The sequence below is a fragment of the Macrobrachium rosenbergii genome, chromosome 13 (genome assembly GCF_040412425.1).
Source record: "Macrobrachium rosenbergii isolate ZJJX-2024 chromosome 13, ASM4041242v1, whole genome shotgun sequence".
In the NCBI taxonomy this organism is placed as follows: domain Eukaryota; kingdom Metazoa; phylum Arthropoda; class Malacostraca; order Decapoda; family Palaemonidae; genus Macrobrachium; species Macrobrachium rosenbergii.
The window spans coordinates 18,671,975-18,686,531 of NC_089753.1; the positions used below are offsets into that span (position 1 = coordinate 18,671,975).

The 14,557-nt window shown below is 37.2% G+C and overlaps 1 protein-coding gene across 5 annotated transcripts in view; it reads right to left on the reverse strand.

Annotated features, from left to right (window-relative positions):
* The window catches only part of LOC136844945 (glucocorticoid-induced transcript 1 protein-like), a 226,763-nt gene that overhangs the window by 45,491 nt on the left and 166,715 nt on the right, over nt 1–14,557 (reverse strand). Inside the window, exon 3 of one of the 5 annotated variants that reach the window (XM_067114361.1) lies at nt 7,011–7,041. The exons of the other annotated variants lie outside the window; for them this stretch is intronic. The gene's annotated coding sequence lies outside the window, so the exon portion shown is untranslated. The remainder of the gene's footprint in view (nt 1–7,010; nt 7,042–14,557) is intronic. 5 annotated transcript variants of the gene reach the window in all.

The window sequence follows — 14,557 nt, forward strand, 5'->3', positions numbered from 1 at the left end:
ATCCCTTGCTCTTTCTCTACTCACTCTGCCATCCCCACCCACCCCCACCCTCTCTTGCTCCGTGTCACTCGACCCCTGTGACCTAATACCATAAGTTCACCTGGACAATAAACTAAACCCGTCCGGCCAATTCAGTTGATATTTAATACACATCCATTTTTTTCCTCTCGTTTTTTTTCCGTGTCGTCGATACTGTCAAGTTAAAGACCAGAGAGAGAGAGAGAGAGAGAGAGAGAGAGAGAGAGAGAGAGAGAGAGAGAGAGAGAGAGAGAGAGTCTTCATTTCAGATCTTGTCACATAGGAGACAACGTTGGTTTTGGTTTAAGTATGAGAGAGGAAAAGGTTCTAGGTGTTCGGATATGATGCAACGATATATAGTGTATATATACATACATATATATATATATATATATATATATATATATATATAATGTATATATATACAATTTTTATTATGTGGAGGCCGGATCAGTTGGGAAGCCAATGACTCATCAAGCACGCGGAAGAGAAAAAATTACGAAAATAAAATATATATACAGTATACATATATATATATATATATATATATATATATATATATATATCACTGTTTTTTTTCTTCTTAACCTGTCTTCTGGCATTTGTCGTTTTCCTAGGGCATGAGCTAGATAAGGTATAAGGTTACCATTGCACAGGATGAAAGAAGACGAGAATTGCTATCGACCCGGTAATCCAGTGGTGTGCTAAAGCCTCGACCTGCGCTGGAAACTGACCAATCTCTGCCCGAATTCACCAATACGGCTTACGTATTCTCTATGAGGGGATGGCTCCATAGTAAATAAGGCCACAGTCGTAGAAACATTTCCTCTTGTCTCATTTATCATCTATAATGAAGGGTAATTTGTTAATGTGACCACCACTACATTTGACAACCATAACATTTTCAAAATTAAGGGTTGACGAGCTTTTTTTTAGTTTCTTACGTTTTCTGCAATTTATCGTTTCCACTTGAATAATTTAAAATGTTATGGTTTAACGTTCCTGTTATTATCTTGTAACCTTATTCACGTTTTATTCTGTGGCTAGCACAAACAAAAATCCATAAAAATCAAACGTTTCCCGGTGGGCTAAAGTAGTGAGCTTCATACCTGATAGCTAGTTAACTGCAGTGGACCACAACCAAGATAAAAAGAGGCACGTGGCCAGCGCAACCTCATCCCGGAAAACGTTCAAAGACACCCGAGAATGGAACAGAATTTTGGGCAAAGGCCTAGCGCTGGGACCTATGAGTTCATTCAGCTCTGAAACGGAAACTGACACCAAAAGGGCCTGAGAGGTGTAACAGGAGGAAGCTCTAGCAGCTGCACTATGAAACAACTGTTAGGAAAGGGAGGAATGTAAGATGGAAGAAAGACAATATGAACGGAGGTACAGTAAAAGGAATGAAAAGAGGGTTGCAGCTGGGGGCCGGAGGGACGCTGCAGAAAACCTTGAGCAAGGAAACCCAAGGACTGTGCCCATCTGAAGGTAACCTCTCCAGAGAGAAAATGTGTGTGAAAAGAAACATAGGTAGAGCCTTTTGCAGTCTCCACAGGAGGCTGGCGGCGGTGGTGGCTTGTGACATTTGGCCTAATGAAGCGATCCACTGTATCATGTCATGTGACTGGTCGAGCTAATGAAATAATTCCCTCAATTATGCAGCCCTTTGTCAGTGCTTGATGGTCAGAGGTTTATTTCCCTCTACATGGCTGCTCTGTGTTGTGTACCTACATGGCCTCATTTGCTAATAATAATAATAATAATATTGATAATTATTTTTTTATTTAATAATTAAATAATTTTTTATTTAATAATAATAATAATAATAATAATAATAATAATAATAATAATAATGCAAATCTTCTTCACAATCCCATGAATATGTTTATAAAATACAAAATCACATTTATAAAATTACTGTATTTACAAATAAAATAAATTCCAGGAGCTTTCCGAGAGCCTGCTCAGCTCATGTCTTCAATAGAAGGAGCTGAGCAGGCTCTCGAAAGCTCCTGGAATTTATTTTATTTGTACTCAAATTCTATAATTTACATAAATAATAATAATTTAATAATTTAATAATAATAATAATAATAATAATAATGGTGAAGGATTCCACAATGGTGATGCTTAATGCCGTTGAAAAAGGAATTGTTTTTAATAATAATAATAATAATAATAATAATAATAATAATAATAATAATAATAATAATAATAATAATAATCCATATTATTTATGGCCACAGCCATATGACAATACTGTACCGAACACAAATGACCGAAATGGGCATTCGGTTGCCCATCCCATCGGCATCTCTTCTTCATCCCCATCGTCATCCCTAAGCTGAAGGGTCGGTTGCCTTGATGCATCGTCTCTAACTCCTTCTGTCAACAGCATCATCTTCTGTTAAACTATTCTTCTCCAGATTCTCCATCACTTTATCCTCTCGACCTTCTACCTCTAACAGGATCCATCCAACTCTTCTTCACTCCTTCCTCCTCACACATTCTCACCACATGCCCAAACCATCTCCGTATCGGCTCTCTTATGTCAGTGATTTTTACAACATGCACTTTGTAGCTGTTGATTGAACTGAGTAAAAGGTTTAGGCTACAGGCCAAGCGCTAGGATGTGAGGTCATTCACCTCTGAAAAGGAAATTCAGAGTAAGAAGATCTGAAAGGTGTAACAGTAGGAAAACCTCGCAGTTGCACTATGAAAGCAATTGTTAAGAGAGGGTGGAGACTAAGATGGAAGAAAGAGAATATGAACGGAGGTACATTAAAAGGAAGGATATCTGTCGAAGAAGAGACCTCAAGTCGCCTGACCGTGCTTCCAAACACTGGTCCCCAACACCCGAAATCATTATTGGCACCGCTGCTGCTGCCGCTGACCATGGTGACACCTGTTGAACGGACCCTCGACACCCCATTGCTTCCCTTCGAATGAAACGAGGACCATAACCATAAACTGTTCTCTTTGGAGAACAGATTCATGTTTATGGTATTTTAATATTCCTCAATATTATTCTCGCCCACTATCTTTTATTTTATTTTATTTATTTTTTTTTTTTGCCTTCTATATAGAACAATACTGAAAGGCAGAAGTACTATGCGGTACAAAAAAAAAAAACGTAATTAAATAACAAACAAATAAAAAAATTATGGTATTTTAATATTTCTGGATATTACTCTCGCCCACTTATCTTTCACACTTTGGTTTTAGTCTTCTACGTAGAGTAAGATTTGATAGGCAAAAGAACTATACGGGACAAATGAGAAAACAGATGACTAAATAAAAGACAAATACGTCAATTGAAAAATAAAGGGAATTTTTATGGTATTTTAATATTCTGGGATATGATTCTCGCCCGCTTATCATTTACACTTTGTTTTTGTCTCCTATATAGAGTGTGACTGAAATGCAGAACTACCATGCGGGACAAAAGAGAAAACAGATAATTACATAACAAACAAGTAAATTGAAAAAATATGAACTTTTATGATCTTTTAAGATTCCTGGCTATCATTCACGCCCACTTACCTTTTACTCTTTTTTTTCTTCTGTATAGAGTAAGATTGAAAGGCAGCGGAACTATGCGGGACAAAAGAGAAAACAGATAATTGAACAAAAACAAATAAAACAATTGAAAAAGAAAAAGGAATTTTATAATATATTGATAGTCCCTATCATTCTCGTCCACTTATCATTTCAACTTTTTTTTTTTTTGTCTTCTATGCAGAAAAAGAATGAAAGGCAGAAGAACTATGCGGGACAAAAAACATAATTAAATAACAAATAAAAGTCAACTGGAAAATCAAAAGGAATTTTTATATGGAAAACTGCTCTAGGGCACGAAAGTGTATTTGATAAAACTTAATGAAACATCTAATTACTCACAAGGATATTTAATTACGAGTTTGTTGTCATTCGCCTTGTCTCATAATAATAATAATAATAATAATAATAATAATAATAATAATAATAATAATAATAATAATAATAATACCATTATTAATTCATTTTTTTGTTTTGAAAACTTAGCTACTTATTGAAATCTTTTGGCCAAAAATTCGATTCAAGTTATTCTACACACGAAGTTTCAAACATTTATCTTTATAAAAATCTTCTTATAAATGCTTTTGTAGAGAAAAATGTTTGAAACTTCATGTTTAGAATTTAGAATCGAATCTTTGGCCAGAGGGTTTTAGCAGTTGGCGAAGTGTCCAAATAATAATAATAATAATAATAATAATAATAATAATAATAATAATAATAATAATAATAATAATAAAAATGAGTTAATAACGGAAATATTAAAATGATGATGATGATGATTATAAATTTCCCTGTGTATAATTAGATGTTTCACTAATTTCTGTTAAATACGTTATTCGTTTTGTTAGTCTTTGACAGTGCCTTGCAGTGTTGCAGTTTTGTAAATAAAAATTCCTTTTGTTTCTTCAACTGACTTTTGTCAATTATAAACAACAATTCCAATCGTGTATCTTTCACTGCAACAACCGAAAAACTTATTCCCTTCACAGGAATAGCCTCTCTCTCTCCTCTCTCTCTCTCTCTCTCTCTCTCTCTCTCTCTCTCAATACTAATTCCCGGGCTGCATCATCCATCAGGATTTTTTCCCCTTCCTTATTCCACTTCCCTACCCCATCCCCACCACGCCATCAATCCCACCCCCACCCCACCCCAACCTCTGACATGGAGGAAAAATTTATTTCGATCGATTATCTTCCTTCTGGGACTGGCCTATCTTCCCTCCTTTTCTCTCTCTCTCTCTAGCCTTTCTTCCCTCATCTCTCTTTCTTGCAGTATGCCCTTCCTTCCATTCGGTGCGTGCCATGGCCCTCTCTCTGGTTTATTGGTTAGTGGTCGTTTCTCGTTTTATCTCTGTACTCAGTACTACAGATTTAGTTCTAAATAAACACACACACACACACACACACACATATGTATATATAATAAAGAGAAACAACGGAGTGGTTGCTAGGCCATTCGACTTACTGCCCTTTGCTTAGCTAAGTAAAGAACAGTAAGTTGAAAGGCCTAGCAACCACTCGGGTGTTTCACTTTTTGCTTCGTTGTATTTGCCTTTATTTATACATTCATCACGTTCCATATCTTCGTGATTCAGTTATACATATAAATGCATATATATTTATGCATATGTATATTATACACATATGTATACATATATATGTATAATATACACATACATACATACTTACACAGCAAAAGCAAAGCCTTGCAAGGAGGAAATGACGGCGCCCTACGAGACAATTAAGCTACTGTCCTCAAGCATGCATTACACGAGGCGCAACAAACAATTTGCCAAGCAATAAGCAATTAAGCAGACTTCCCGCTGGGTGACGAAAAGGCGTAGGAAGTCAAAGTAACACACCATGACAGCCTCATTGTTAAGAACTTTCAGAGAGAGAGAGAGAGAGAGAGAGAGAGAGAGAGAGAGAGAGAGCTAAGGTAGGTTCCTCCCTCCAACTCCTGTTGACAGACCTCCCCCCTCCCCCCCTCCTCGTGTTGCATGCTTCGTCCCGGCCAATAATTAAGAAGGGCCGAGGAAGCCGTCATCGCCACAGCACGTCGCCTTGGTTAGCAGAAGTACAAGCAACAGAAGCACCACCAGAGCAGAAGCGGCAGCCAGCAAGCACACTGTGAAGAAGCGGGAGCAGAGGGAGGAGAACAACTGAGTGGTAGAAGCAGGAGAAATTAGAAGCAGAGGCAGCAGAAACACTTGAACAAAAGATACAAAAGTGTTAACAGCAGAAACATCTACTTGAAAAACAGTAGCAGAATCCAAGAAGAAGCGGGAGAAGCAGCACAGGTGTAAAAGTACAAGCAGAAGTAGAATCATAAGAAGCAGGATCCCCCGAAGAAGATACAAAAGCATTAATAGTAGAAGCACCTACTTGAGAAATAGTAGCAGAGTCTAAGAAGAAGCAGGAGAAGCAGCACAGGGGTAAAAGTAAAAGCTGAGGTAGAATGATAAGAAGCGGAAGCAGAAGCAGGATCCCTCGAGGGACCTCACCATCGACTAGCGAAGGGCTCCATATACCAAGTGTAACGTCATCTCAAAATGATGTGGCCTTATTAAAACCAAGAGGCCCCCGGACGCCCTCAACTGAGAGTTCACTCTGGGAAAACCCCGCAGGAGGAAATGTCTACCAAACTAACTCAAATTACACCTAATTACCCAATTGGCAACATCTCCCCTCATTACCGAAGGATCTTAGGTTCTGTTCCCGTGAAAACCAGAAGTGCCTCTGCTGACCTGAACAGTGAATTATGTAATGTGTACCAAGTCAATCCCGGTGAGTCACCGACACGGTGTAGAAGGCCCGGGTCTCATTATCCTTATCTCGAAATTGTTACCGAGACCCGGGTGGCTAACATACTTTTTTTGTTTTTTCATAGCCAACCTCTCTGGGAACACAGGCGGGTAATGTCTTCCTAGAAAGACTTCCTGAAATAAGACGGGGTTTAAACTTCTGTTGTTCCCCATAATACCCATTCACCAAAGGGGAAAGGGTTTGGTATATAGAATATATATATATATATATATATATATATATATATATATTATATATATAAATTTATATATAGCGTGAAAGTTTCATTACGTACCTACGTTGACCCGCATTGTGTACGTACATTAAAAGGAAGGGGAGAGAGAGAGAGAGAGAGAGAGAGAGAAAGCCACTTCAACTCGTACATTCGACAAAACAGCCACGTAAATCTGTACAACCCTTTACAACTAAAAGGAAAGGCATTTCTCTTTACACTCGACGTAAGTGAAAAGGTAGAGTCGCATACACTTATGCATAAGTATGTATGTATGTGTGTACGTATGAATGAATGAATGTGTGTATATATATATGTATATATATATATACATATAGTGTGCATTTATGTAATAAAAAAGAACTATTACAAACAAACAAACAAACAAAACATCTGACCTGACTGGGCGGAGAGTGAGTTTACACATACCTGAAAAGAGAAGGAAAACAGGAATGATTAAAAGTGATGTCCACCAGAAGCCTCTCGAAAGGAACGCACATTGAGGAGGCTGATGAAAGGAACCACAATGCACCGGCACATGCAAGTGAGTGACTCAGCCTAATCACTGCAATTACACTAAGAACATTCCGATGGGGCGATAAAGTACGCGTTCATTACATGAATTATGAGGCAAATAACGTGAATTATAAGGAGATACATTGTCGGAGCATAAAGACGACAAGGAAATTACAAGGATTATGACCGGGTTCTCGGTTTTCTATATGATTTCATTTCCGCCAGGTATGAAATTCCTGAAACACAATACATTACGCCTAATGAAGGTACTTCGCTTTCATGTAGATTAGAAATTGGCAGTTACGTCAGGAATTACATTCTTGGCATTCCTTTCAAAAAATATTTCTCTAGCTTAAAACATGATGTATAATCATACCTCTATTTATTACATCACTGGTTACTGGTTTTGGCGTTAGTGCAGTACACGCTACGCTCTTATTCACAGAACTAAACCAACTAATCAGCATTCAAGAAACCGAATATGTAGAACTGTAATAAATCAAGTCACTCATAATAAAAAAAAAAAAGGAAACAGTCAGGTGAATATCGAAGAAAAATATTAATGAAGAGTACATATATAAAAGGTATTCATCACAGAGATCTAGTACCATAATTATCCAATATTAAGGTTGCTGGAAGTTTTAAAGTTAGCAGTGGGCCAAAGTCCTCCACCTCATCCTAGTTATATGAAAAGGTTATTCGGAATCACTTATAATAAGACTGACTAATTGATCTAGCGTACGCCGATAATAATACCAAGGTACTGGAAATTCCTCACAATACTTAAACCCATTTGCCAAATTCCCTTACCAGAAGGTAAAATACACATATTACAGACACCATATCAAAAAATCAACTCCTTTCCCTTTCCCATCCCAAGATCTTGGAGTGTATAGATAGTTATTACTTATTTTTTGCTAAGCCAATGGAATTTTCTATCTAGCCTGAATACCCCAGGTGTTTTCAAGAAATCAACGAAGGGCCTATGTATTCTCCCACCCCCCAGAAAACTAGATTTTCCAACGTAAAATTTCATTTCCACTCAAAAGTCCCGTACCAAGCCCCAGAGTGTTTTCAAGTTCAACGAACAATCCCTAGATTCCGTATGTTCACAAAGCCTAAGCCCCTCACCCATTTACTTGTATTTACTTCAAAAAAGCCTGTGCATATTACCATGAAGTCTATGCAGGCCTCCTAAAACTCGACGTATTTTACCATAAGAAACCTACATTACTTTTCTTTGAAAAGCTTGGGATTTCCACCAAAATCCTACGCTTCTTTTCAATCTTCGTGTCTTCCCTGTCAAGCCTACACATTTCCTCTAACAAGTCTACACATTTTCTCTATTCTTTTTTCAAGTCTACACACTTCTATTCCCTTTCAAGACTACACACTTCCTCTGTTACTTTCAAGTCCACGCATTTCGTCTGTTGCTTTCAAGCCTACACATTTCCTCTGTTACTTTCAAGCCTACACATTTCTCTCTCTTCCTTTCAATCCTACACATTTCTCCAAACAGGTCTGCGTATTTCCTATTAAATGGCTATGTACTTCACCATAAAAATCGAGCTTTTTCCCTTAAACATTAAGCAATCCCTCCCATAAAACCACGGCAGCTCTCCTCTTAGGGCTGGCAGGCGTTGTTTTATTCACACTCCGCCGACGCTAACAAGGAGACTGACTTAGAAATTCGTCTACTCCAAACTTTGGAACAAAAGGATAACAGCTTTCCTCGAAGCAACCAAAATAGGAAGTAAATTCCGTAACAGTTTTGAATGTAAAAACTTATATTCTGCGATAGCTGTACGTAATCTATACATAAATATTGATTGGTATATGTAGAACAGATAGTAACAAAGACATGCAAATGACAGCATTAAATATCTGTGTACACAAACACACTACCATTCTCCACAGAAAGAAAATAAGTACAATTACTGTAGAATTCTCTTCAAATCAATATTAGGCAACAGCATCGTGGCGTTCTTATACCTACTTCTATACTGAATAAGTTAAGCTTATTTAGGTAATGTAATGCCGTTTTGAATGAATACAGTTTTCAAGTGTAAAGTAGAGGGCCGCAGGAAGTCATTATTATTGAAGAAAAAAACATACACACACACACACACGCTGACATGAGAGTTAATGCAAAATGCAGGGTCAAAGCCCGATAAAACAGGCTCGGTTAATGTAAAACAGACTTCAAAGCATTAATCAAAACCTGCAACAAAACTTAGCAGCCCTTTGAACACGGAAAGAGTAATAATGACTCTCTCGAAAGCAAGGCTGAATTGATAAGAATCTAACATTACGCAGAAAATACGACGAGGAGCACCCTAAGAATAATCAGTATAAATCACAGTAGTTTTAGGCCTTATTTGGATTCTGGGTATAAGTTCCTAAATTCTACAAAAGAGAGAGAGAGAGAGAGAGAGAGAGAGAGAGAGAGAGAGAGAAGAGAGAGAGAGCACGGAACTAGAAGAAAAGAATATAAAAAGGCAATACTGAGATATATAGAGAAATAAATATAAATGGTGCGTAAGTTGGGTATTAACAGGTTCCGGAAGAAAGTGATTCAATATACAGCACTTGCTAGGATAAGTGTAATCATATACACGTCACCCCTGCAGTGATTTTGCACCGATGACAGAAAAGGGAGATGGAGCCGCAAGGAGAGAAAATTGGGGAAAAATGGGAAAAATGTAAAAAAAAAAAAAAAAAAAAAGACAAGCAAAAATAAAAAGATAAAAAAAATAAAAATAGAAAGCAAAAAATGTGGAGCGACATACGAGACTATCGAGACAGAAAAGTACTCAAAAGGAAAACTGAGAAAATATGAAAAGTGAAAAGGAAGATAAGAGCAAGCGAGACTGACTACAAGGATGGAGAACGAAGGAGAGGAATAAGAGTAGGAACAGGAGGAGAGGGGATGTAGATTCCCCATTTATCTTCCCCCGTCCCCATACGTAGCGGGGGAATGCTTAGTCGGCCCTCTAGCCCACACCACCCTCAGGCAACAGGGGAGGAGAGAGAGAGAGAGAGAGAGAGAGAGAGAGAGAGAGAGAGAGAGAGAGAGGAGAGAGAGAATGCATAGCATGGGGCGCATACCAGAATGGCTCCCATCGCTCTCACTTGTGCATTCCGCCTTTTAGGGAGGTTTTAGGAAGATATGCATTTTCGATTCAGATCCTAAATGCTCACAATGTTTCAATTTACAGCGAGACTCTCATTGAACGGGAGAGAGAGACAAGCATTCTTTGCATGCGTCCGTGTCTCGGTAAGAACAAAGCCAACACACTTGGCTGGGAAGCCTTTGTTCGGACAAAATACAACAAAAATTAATAGTAAAAACTTCTCAAAGTACTTATAGTATATGCACAAGTCTAATTTTCCCATACACACACACACACATGTGTGTGTGTGTATGTGTGTGAACAAGCGTTACGGAACAATATGGCTCCTCTATGTTGATTGTGTCATAAGTCTGCGGTCATTAGCTGAAGATTTAGAGGTATTTATTTATAACATCAAGGATAAATTGTTTCTACTGAATCCATCTTTGAAGAAGAGGAAGTAGTTATATCATTTCTTGATAACAACATTCGCAGGATTTTTAGGATCCAAATTATCATTAATTTTTCTTCATGCTCTATCAATGTGTGGTCCCGCCTTCAATTTTTATCAGGAAATTGACATGATTTACAACAATGCGATTTTTTTTAAACATTCAAATACTTTTGTTGACAGATCTTTCAAACTAGCTGGGAAAACTATTTCCTCCTTAAAAGAAAAAGCAGCCTTTAACGTAGACAACTTGCTAATTTTAAGTCAGTGAGAATTTACAACAGTAACTAAGTTGTCCAGTTCTTTTAATGGCAATTTTGTTGTAATAACAGCGTCAGAGTGAGAAGTATGTTCAAAACTCTATAAATACAGATGGATGTATGAATGAAGTTCCATGTAAGGCATGCTCAACAATGTACTGGTCAAATTGGAAAATATCTAACTAAAGGACTAAAACGTGAATAAAGTGTGCGAACTTGGTACTTAAAATGAATTTTGATCATCATACTGACTTGCAAAAATTCATATCCATTATTCCTTGTAATATTATAAAAAAACGTACGTCCTAGAATCATAGTTGCAGAATGAATATTAGTTCTGGACCTTATCAAAAGGCATGGTTTTTTATTGGGAAACTGTTAAGTAAATGAAAATATAAATTGTTCTCGAATATCTTGGAGACAAGGTATAAATCAATTATTTGGTTAATACTTTTTAACGGTCTAAATACTTTTTTTTTTTTATCTTCGTAGGTTTTCCATTTTTTCAACATCTTGGCTTAATTATTGCTCCGTAAATAAAAAAAAAAAAGTTCAATACGGTTACCTGCCATTCAACAACTTATTATTTTATCGTTACACGATTCCAATCGCTTGAGACTTATCTTGGTTGTGGTAAGACAGATTCATATGCTGTTCTGCTGTTCTATTATTTGTTCTGACAGTTGTTCCATGCTTAAGTGATCTTTATCTTCTTGAACGCCCTTATGTAGAGAAATTCTCTTACTGTATGTATTCAGGTGCACCACGTAATATTATTCAGCATTTAGTTTTTTATTTATCAGTTTTTATGACGACCCTGATTACACACATTATACACACACATACACATACACATATATATATATATATATACACATACACATATATATAATATTATATAATATATATATAATATATATATATATATATATATATATATATATATGTATATATATATATATTTTATATACAACACACATACATGTATTTATGTATATATATATATATATGTATATACATATATATGCATATATATATACACACACACATATATATATATATATATATGTGTGTGTGTGTGTGTGTGAAATGTAGACTTGTCTGTTTCCTTTATTTAAAATCATTCACAAACATTTTCCAGTAGGCATAATCTTACATACGTTCAACAATAGATGAGGGAGAGTAACTGTTGCGCACATAACTGAACTATACTAACAAACGAGAGAGAGAGAGAGAGAGAGAGAGAGAGAGAGAGAGAGAGAGAGAGAGAGAGAGAGAGACCCCGTGGGAATGTTCTTTCTTTTAAGCAGCATCTGGTGGACATTTTCCTTTTGCAGCGGAAACAATCGATGTTATTCTTCTTCCCCCGTGGACTACGGCGGTCTCTTGGGGGGACGGAATTAGGCTACGTATGAATGTGTATGAATAGATTCAAAATGGGACTCGCTGCCAGGCGCATGCGCGTACTGGGGCAACGGTTGCACATACCCTACAAAGCAAGAAAGGAGCTGAGCTGGTGCGTCTAGTTTGATGTGTTTCTTGATGAAGATCTTAGTCACGCAGTAGACAGTCTTCTTTCAAATCTGCTTCAAGTTGCTTGGTAATCTAGTACCGGATTAATGAATTCTTTAGGAAATCTCGTGGCAATAAAACAGTAAGCTGGAAATGAAATGAAAATAAAAATATAAAAAACAAACGTCTTCTTGCGAGAGATTTTTTTGACAAAACTCGCGGGATATTTTGATTACCCAGATGCTGGATGACCTAGAGGGAAGGGAGGGTTCTAGTGGGTCTGACCTTCTTCTTCTTCTTCTTTCGACCTTATTAGTCCCAATCTATTTCTATTCCTTGCATCTTGCTCCCCTCAGTCCCACCTCACCCATATCCCTCCTCACCACATCCATCCATCTGATCCACTGACGCCCCACACTCCTCCTCCCCCTCCCCATGACTGGCATGTTCTTAGCTCTCTTGATTAGTTCCACCTCCTCTCTTCTTATTAGTGTGTCTGATGAATCTCTGCTAATGATATTTATGAATGGGTTCACCTGAAAGAGTGAGAATCAACTCGTCGAGGCTCTCCCTATTTTCATTTATAATACAATGGTTTCTAATCTGACGAAGAAGTAATGGCTCATCTCTAATTTTCTTTTAACTTATCCACAACCGGCTGCAACCACTAAAGTCAACTGACTACCATATGTATAATTCATTATTTGAGTCAACAAACTTTGTGTCATAAATTTAAACAAGAATGAATGTATAAACCATATGTAATTGTTATTCATACTAAATTTTCTTGTGGTGCACAGATTCTTTTTCTGATTTTTTTTTTCTTGGCGAGGGGACTCTACTTAAAGTGATCCTGATTACTTTCATTTAACCATAAATTGGAACAAACGACCTAATAATCTCTTCATCAATTTATCCTTTCTGTTTAGATTGACTGAGTCACTTCCTTGCTCACTATACTGTGTGGAGGGGGGTGGAGGGTGGGGGGAAGCGATATATCTGCTGGTTACAGCAAGACACTTCCGACGGTCCCAAGCCCCGATACGAAGAGGGTAGGCTACCGAGTTAAAAGCCCTTCTCGGTGATCGAAAGAAGTATTAACAAAACTTGTAATAAATTTGATGAGGTCTTGGTGGACGAGATGAGTTACAATGAGGCCCTCAAAAAAAAAATAGTAAAGAAATAACTACATAATAAAGAACTAAATAACAACATAATAAAGAAATAAGTAGATGAATATCGGTTCTAGGCCATGATGATCCCTACAGGCAAAATAAATAAACAAATACATAACAGAAATAAATAATACCAAGAAACAAAGATTCGATCGACAAATCCTGGTTGGAATTTCTCTCTCTCCCTCTCTCTCTCTCCCTCCTTATACCCTTCTCAATTTTTGATCGTATTATTAAATTTCCCTCGTTATAAAACTTCTTGATTAATAATCATGGCAAAAGCGATTCCACGAACGTCCTTCCGCTGCCAGAGAGAGAGAGAGAGAGAGAGAGAGAGAGTGTTTAAATCCTTTTCAACCAACAAGTCTCATTTCTTTCCCCCTTTTTTATTTACTTCTTACCTTCACTTTATCACTCATGCAACCTTCATTTCTCGGGCCTCATTGTGACCCTTGGCTGCCCACAATGTGGAGGGGGGGGGGGATCATGGTTAGGAGTCTAGCAACCTCAGCCACAAGAGTCAATGCTCAAGCACTTGTAACAGACCTTATTCACCTGGTGAGAGCGGCAACGTGTCCTTTTAGAGCAAGGAGATAAGAGCAGGTAACAAATATCTTAGCAGATCAAGAAGTAGAATCCAAACTCATGGGACGTTACGTACCCTCAGGGGGCTCTGACCAAGGTACTTTCATTTTTCAACTTGGAGCTCGTTAATCGTAGACTATCGTTGTGGCAAACAAAAAAATAATGTACTGATTCAAATTTGCATTATTATTATTATTATTATTATTATTATTATTATTATTATTATTATTATTATTATTATTATTATTATTATTATTTGAAGGGAGGAGACCCTCTTTCAAACAAGACTTGTTAAAGAGAATGGTAGCATCAGTGGAATTGATTTTATATGTG